Here is an 8503-nt window from a genome sequence, read left to right on the forward strand (position 1 = left end):
GTATTTGGAACTACTTTGGAAACAAATCATGTACATTCGCATAGTAGGCGCAATACGTTTTGGTTGATTAAATTTGTTTCTGAATGAACTAAAGCAGATGTTTCGTGGACTGCAACATACATACTGCTTCGCTACATTCTAAGTTAACTTTCTGATACATTGTTTCAGATTTTGCGATAGACACCAGATTTCATAAAATTGCTTGGTACCTAAGAATAACATGCAAGCTATAAAGGAATAAACCTTTAGCTGGTAATAAGAATGGCAAAAAAATATATTTACAGTTTTACATCCAGAATTTCTTAGTTCTGCAAATCCGAATTACATGAGCCGTGTCATGAGTTATCAAGCTTGATTACACATTTCGAAATTGTACTTTACTTATAGGTTACTGCATTTGTATGGGAAAATATAAACGAGTTTTTGGGATGGAATATTGCGCGACCTCAAAATGAAATAAACATTAAATTCAATAGCGTCTTTTTGATAATTGCAATTGAAACACTTCATAATTTCCCCACATTATGATTTAAAATAGTCAATGACAGAACAAACAGTTTTGCAGATGTAAACACGCTTCTCCCACGTTGCTTCAGTCATATGCATTTCATGTACAATTTGCACAGATGAATCCAGTCCAAAATCACGAACTTTCGTAGAATCGAAACAAAATACCAATATCGATTCATTCCAGAGCAAATCGAAAAGTTGTTGCAATGTACATTAATTCACAATATGACTGCAAATTTAAATTTTAACTAGACACGCCATTTTCTTTCGAAAGTTGTGCCGACCGCGCGAATAAATTCAAATTTATCTCGGCGGAGTTATGTGCGCATTAGTAATGTTGTTGTTGTGTAGTGATGAATCTGTACTTGTGTATTTAGTTTGGAATACGGCATACATTCATTTACGTTGTTTCTTGTAGTGTACTTTGTTTATATAATTAAGCCTTAGGTAGAATAAGAAAATGAGCATATAATAAAAAGGTTACTGCATTTGTATGGGAAAATATGAACTCGTTTTTGTCAGATGGATATACTGCACTCCCAAGGTCGTGCAGTATTCCATCCAAAAAACTCATTCATATTTTCCCATACAAATGCAGTAGCCTATAAATATTAGCATCATAATTAGATATTTGAATTACTGAATTGTACGACAGATTACGTCAATTTATAGAAAGTATATCAATTAAGTAATTGTTATACATAATATAAGACCATGGGACAAGCGGTAGAACTGTTGGCATATTTGTGACATTTTTATACGATGATCTGAGAGAACAAGGTTAAAAATAGATAGATATTCCACTGGAGAATATCTCACCTACCATTAATACAGATTGTAATTTTAGGATGAAAAACACGCCTTTACTATATAAAGATAGACAATCAAATCAGCAATAAATGCTGACACATGTATAATAGAAATGGTGCAACTTGTGGAGGAATAATTTTCACATTTTGAGAGGAAAAACATTTTGTTATGTCAAAGCTCCATATTCCATACCCAACCTTTTAGTGATAATGATGAGGAAACATAGGAAGAACAGCTGATGAAATAGGAATACCATTGCAAATATATTGACAAGAAGGAAAGTAAACATACGCTTATGATATATGAGAAAAGGCAATTTAACACAGCATTAGTTACTTCATTATTCAACTATCAAAGGTATTTTATGTGGAAAAAATTAAAAGACATGACTATTTACATTAATATAGCGTACATCAAAATCGGTTTCCTAGTAAAATACAGTGGAATTATAGACACAGTATTGATGTATTTCATTATTATCCATCTTTATTTCAACATGTATTTGCCTGACATCTATTCAGTGTCAATCATAACTGGTGGAAAATTAAGTAGCAGCTTCTTATTCTAAAACATCTAAAAGTGAGACTATATCTCTATCACTAGGAATTGATTCTTCATAATAAAATATGTCATAAGAAATTTACCAGGACATTCATCTTCGCAGCGGAGTGATTTAAATAACGGAGTTCAAAATCAAATCATTTATCTCAATAATTAAGATTAATTTGATTTGTTAACTTTTTTTCAGCGATTATTTACAATCACGAGTACAAACTCATCCTATACAAATATTTATCTACATATAAAGTCGAAAAACGATCTTTAGAACAATGCCATATCGTGAACTGATACAACTAGTCCTAATTTTCGAAGTAGGATATACTTTGCTCTTTCCAGCGAAACTTTAAATGAACATGAATTGAATGAAGCTTTTCTAAACTGTCTCTGATCTTAGAAACTTTCTTGAGAAATGCTTCCGGATAGAATGTGAGAAAAGAAATAATAATTGGAAACTTTAAGCTGTCGTTTATTCTCTCGTATTTGTTTATCTAGATACTTTGAATAAGCGTGGACATTAAAAATATCGATGCGTTTTAAATATCAGGAACACTCAAAAATGTTTTACATGGACTACACTTGCATCACTTCATCCTGAAAAGTCATCTCAATAATCAGTTGAACATTATATCCCGTTTGAGCACGAACTCAGAATTGTGGCATTGACTGCTTGGAAGCATTATCAATACTGAAAGAATCTGAAACTTAAATTGCAACTATTTCTCTTAACAACTTTACATTTGAAAACATTCGGAACACATTCAAGTTCACCTTGTAAATTTATGGCTATTAAAAAGTAAGGACATGCGTCATTATTGTGTCATAAAGAGTTTTAAAAATATTTTTTCATTCAGAATACATTTAAATAGTTAGAAACATTTCTTTACACAAGAGATGATTGATGATCAGATTACTTTCTGCTATGTACTTGGAGCTCAGATGCAAGTATCTGAGCCTACGAACTCAGTATGTTAGAGTTTAAAGAATTTGAAAAGCAATTAAGAGAGCCGGTTGTGATTTATACAGATTTTATAAAGTTTCAACAAAATCTGGATTCATGACCTCCAAATCTTGAATGAATCTAATACAACACCAATTATATTGTAAAGGCCTTCCAGTTTTGGAAACAGTTGTTTGTATTGATTCAGGGTATATAGAACCTATACTCATTTACCGAGGAGAAGATGCGGCTAAAGGCTGAAGAGATAGAAGAGATTTTAGAGAAGATAGAGACAATGAAAATATCGAAAGAAGTTGAAATAAATGTCATGTTAGCTAAATAGTCTTGCATTTTCCAAAAACCATTTAGTGATAAAGATCAAACAGACATCACAGACGAGTAGCGTTGATGTTGTATGGATTGTCGCGTCAAAACTAAAACTTACAGTGTTCACAGGTTAAATTTATTCCAGTCATTTTGCATGGTTCAAACACTGTATTAACGTATTCTCTGCCATAGCACTGGACAATTCAAAGATACTGATATTAAGTGCATTCCACAAAATGTTGAATGCTACATCAGTTTTTCATTAGGATCTCCTCGTTTTGTTGACAGGTTCCAATTCTTAAACTCATCGTCAAAAGCACTGGTGGAAAATGTGTCGTTGTGATGGGGAAAAAGCATTTGCACATTGTGAGCGAGAATCCTCATTACCATCTCTCGCCAATATGCTATTTCGTAAATGTGCATCTCTATATGACTGATGGGGTTTAAATTTCAAGACACTCAGCTACCGCGCCAAAATGCCTTTTACTCTGCCATAAAAGGACCACTGTTTTACTTGGAATATCAGCATATTTGCATTGTATTTTTCAACGTTGAAGCTAACACATTTAGGCGATTATCATGATTTATATCTTAACACAGATGTGATTCTCATGTGTGATTTTTCGAACATTTTCGAAACACATGCTGAACCAAATATGAATTAGATCCTTCTACTTTTCATAGTTTTGGACGAAGGTCAGCTTGTTTAACAATGAATGGATTATGTCTTGAATGAATGACTGATATTGATCAAATTTTATGTATACGGAAAGGATAAAGTGGTGGAATTTCCCATAATTCTGATCGTTACAAAAGTAAAAATAATCCTTTACTTGGAGAACAAAACGGTTTTCCATTAAAACCGACATCACGTTGAGAATATATAATTATCAATACTCTTATGGCTATGCAATGCTTCATCAACTACCCGCACGTGTATTCAAATTTTAAGTGAGGAAGTAAGAGATTTTGATATTTCATCTGTACCAAATGATGGTGATATAGGCTATATTTTAGAAGTCGTCTTCAAATATCTAGAACATGTACACAATGATCATACATGCGAACATTATGTCCTGTAAAAACAACATCACACACGATGAATTATCGGTTTATACTAGAAGAGTATGAGAAAATTAAAATGGAATACTCGGAGAAGATAAAACATTTCGTGTAAGCCATAAAATAGAAATATTGGTGAGAACTTTGGGGGACATGGATCATGCTATAGTACATTTACAACTAGGAATGGAAATGGAGCAGGTTAATCTAATGTTGGAATTCTTTCAAGAAATTAGGATGAAAAGAATGTTCGTCATAACACAGATATTAGAAAGAAATCAATGAATAGCTTGCAGAACAAAACGCATAAGCTGTTGATTTGTTCAGCAATAGGTAAGTATACTTTTATTGTTAAAAAATGAACAAATATATAGTTTTAAAGTCATTGCAACTAAAGTCGTTTTTTTCTACTTTAAATTTAAAACTTTATTCATCAAGTAAATTTTTCATTGATATTAAAATGTTATGCTGTGTTTAATGAGGTGTAAATTATCAGTTAAAGTATTTGGAATTTTTTTACTTTCACATTATTATAAAAACGCCTTCATAATAATGTGTGTTACAAACTGTGTTATAATTAATAATTTATTACAGGCAAGACAATGGAAAGAGTTCAAAAGTATGTCTATGTGTCCTTGGTTGAGACGAAGAAGAAACTACATAATCTCACAATAAAGTCGAATTTTAAACATGTAAAATTATTTAGTAAAGATTTGGTGTCAGTTGGATTAAGTTGTACAGAAATTAAACTGTTTTAGCCGGGTTACTCGGATTGTGTATATTCGATATATCCAAGCTTGCAATGTAAAATGTTTGTTATAATTACACTAAAGAAATTGCAAAGACCAACTTCAATTGCAAACGACTGAAACAGGTTGTTTGCTGTTTTACTGCGAAACATAGACTATTTATGTTGACATGAAGTAGTGTCTGGATTTACTTCAGATTATACAGACATTCATTTCTTCAAGTTCTTGATAAAGTGAAGGATAAAAAGAATGGAAAGCCTGTATAATATACGTGTGCTCTGAGACCAAAAAACGTATACTTTTGCCTCTGAAATAGAAGTTATAATACAACTTTATCTTTTTACCTTTAGTATCTCTTTACTTCTATCTTTTCTTTCTCTCATGATTCAATACTTTATTCAGCAACATATTATTTCTTTCTCGCATTATTTAACTTTGTTTTCAAAGAGCGTCTATTTTCTTTCTCTGATAATCAAATATTTTTTAAAGAGAGTATCTTTCCTTTCTCTCGTGATTAAATTTTTAACATCATTTTTTCTTTTTCTCATGATTGATTTTTATTTTCCTTTAAACAGCGTGTCGTTTATTTCTCTCATAATTCAATTTTTGTAAACAGTACATTTTTTATTTCTCTCATGAATCATTTGTAAGCACGTATATTTTCTTTATTTCATGATTCAAGATTTTTCTTAAGCAGCTATCATCAAATACTTAAAACTGTATGAATGTAAACATCTTAAGAAAAAAATAATATATATATGTGTGTGTGTGTGTGTGTGTGTGTGTGTGTGTGTGTATTCATGCATGCTTCGGCTCCAGAACGACGTGTATGAGAACACCAGAATAGAATCTATTTCCCTTACATCAGAGCTCATCCATTAGGTAGGAGATAATATTTTAAAAAATCATTGTTATTTGATATAACAATGTGCATAATACTTGTAATTGTTTTGTATTGTTATTTTGTACCACTATATCGTCTACAAATAATGCAGCGTCGGAAATGTTTTCCTCATTATGTTCGGATTCTTCGTCCTCGAGGTTCAAATCAAGAAATTATGTTGCATTTTCCTCTAGGTCTATTGTATTATATGTGATAATATCATCATCCGATACCATCGCAAGAATGTGGATGCCGGAACTTTACCACAGTATTCTGAAAATTATATCCTCCAATTACAATTAAATTAATAAACGCAACTTATACTTAATTCACTAAGATTTGGACGAGGAAAACAAAAATTACTGTGTAGTTAACTGTGTAAATATCCAGATAAAAGTTTTGACTACTTCTCATAAAATAATAAGATGGTACCGATTATTATACTATAAATTACCTCATTGTGCCCTTTACAAATACCTGCTGAAACAAATTCACAAACGTGTATACTCAAGCGTAATGAAACATATTGCTCTATATTACAAAGTTACTTCTGTTTGATTTAACAATATAATGTTAAATTAAGTCTTTGTCGATCTTCGTATTTTTATAATTAAACCTTCAAAATATTTTCAGCATTTAATAGACTTGATAGTTTTTTTTATTATTGGGAATAGGCTTGATTATAAAATCGAAATAAACAAGATAGTTTTATCACCTATTCTTTTAAATTTAAAATGCTCCTTAATATAGAATTTAGTTCAAAGAACAATGGAATAAACTGCAATTGGATTGTTAACCTTACTCCCTCGGACAGTCGAGTAAAACTATTGAAAATGTGTGTACAGTTTTAGCAATTGCGCAACAGTCATATCTTTATATAATGAACCATGCACAGTTAATGTAGTCTGCATTTAATTGATGTATTACAATATATAAATTCAACACTTAATTATGATGCTGATATGTAAAGTTGTTATTATTATGAATCGCATGTGTATGGTCATAACTAATGTCCAGCTGTTGCACTCAATATTGCCATGCTTCGATCTATACCGACTGATCATTATTACAAATAGTGTGATACGTTTTATTAGAGATTTACTAATTCTTTTATATTGTTCAATGGAGAATGTTTAAAATATTTAAAAGATGTCTCAGTCATGAATATGATATAAATATGATTTAATTTTATTGTGAGTTCAATCTTTTTGGAGATATTTATATAATCCTTACAAAACTCTTAAGATGTTTGTGATAGACATATTTTGGTTTTATTTTTATTTGTTGAAAGTATGTAAAAATTACTATATATTTTTTTTAAAAAATTATATGTATTGGTGTGCGTATGTATGTATGTATGTATGTATGTAGGTAGGTAGGTAGGTATGTATGTAGGTAGGTAGGTAGGTAGGTAGGTCGGTATCAATGTATGTATGTATGTATGTATGTATGTCAGTCAATATTTGTTGTAACTCCTGGTACATGTTGTTATCTAATTTTTAAAGTTTTTATAAGCTATGGTCATGTTCTTTAGTTATAGTTTTCCTAAATGACTAGAGTCTGTTTTATGGATTTTAAAATTGCGTAGATTCTATAAATAGATGTTTCTGTACATCTTGACAGTTTCTAATAATATTATTATTGGTAAATATGTTTACGATTTGCGGCCTTTTTCCCAATTGCCTGGTGAGATTTCTGGAAGGATTAAGAAGTAGATAATTTTCCATTGATTGGGCTAGATCACATGAATATGTGTTTCTAAATATTAAAATTTGTAGTATTATTTGTCACGTTGGGGTATGTTGTGAAATATAGTCTTCATAGACGGTGTAGTTAGATATTATTAGAGAGGGAATAAAACATATGTCTAGACTATTCAGTGGCAATAGAAATAAAACATATGTCTAGATGGCAATAGAAATAAAACATATGTCTAGACTATTCAGTGGCAATAGAAATAAAACATATGTCTAGACTATTCAGTGGCAATATAAATAAAACATATGTCTAGACTATTCAGTGGCAATAGAAATTGCTCATGCTTAAACTATTCTGGAACTATTTGTAAATTATTCAAAGGCGTTCTGGACAACTTTATTTGACATTGTTAGTTTTTAAGTTTTACAAAACATTATGGCTTTGCTTGTTTCTGTGTTTTAGTTTTTGACCATAGAGTCGTAACAGTATGTACGTATATATTAGAAGTTCGCGGTATTGCCGGTTTACCGGTTTAGTTCGGTATTTTTTCCGGTTTTACGTACCACAGTACTTATTCACCGTACAGGTACTTTGGTAGCTTTCGTCTGTAAGGATTGTACAGACTTTTCCGATGAATCTTGTTACGACTTTAATGCTGTTAACATCATGTTTTCATTGTTCATGACAAAATAGTTTTAAATAAAATTATTCTTTTTTTAACACAAATATTGTCTCTCTCACATATTAATGGTGAATTTTACAAATATAATAGTATTTAGGATCTTTTAATCACATGTTTGGTACTTGTCACTTACACCAACGCAGTGGCCAAGTGGAATATTGTGAAACAAATTTATGACAACTGCAACTTTTGAAGAAAGTCTGAAGAAGAACACCCACATATCATGCATTAGTTATTTACTAGCGTATATGAATGTGTTAAGTTTATTTATTCCTTTGTAAGCC

This window comes from Sinohyriopsis cumingii, chromosome 5 (assembly GCF_028554795.1).
Source record: "Sinohyriopsis cumingii isolate HCF-2022 chromosome 5, ASM2855479v2, whole genome shotgun sequence".
Lineage (NCBI taxonomy): Eukaryota > Metazoa > Mollusca > Bivalvia > Unionida > Unionidae > Sinohyriopsis > Sinohyriopsis cumingii.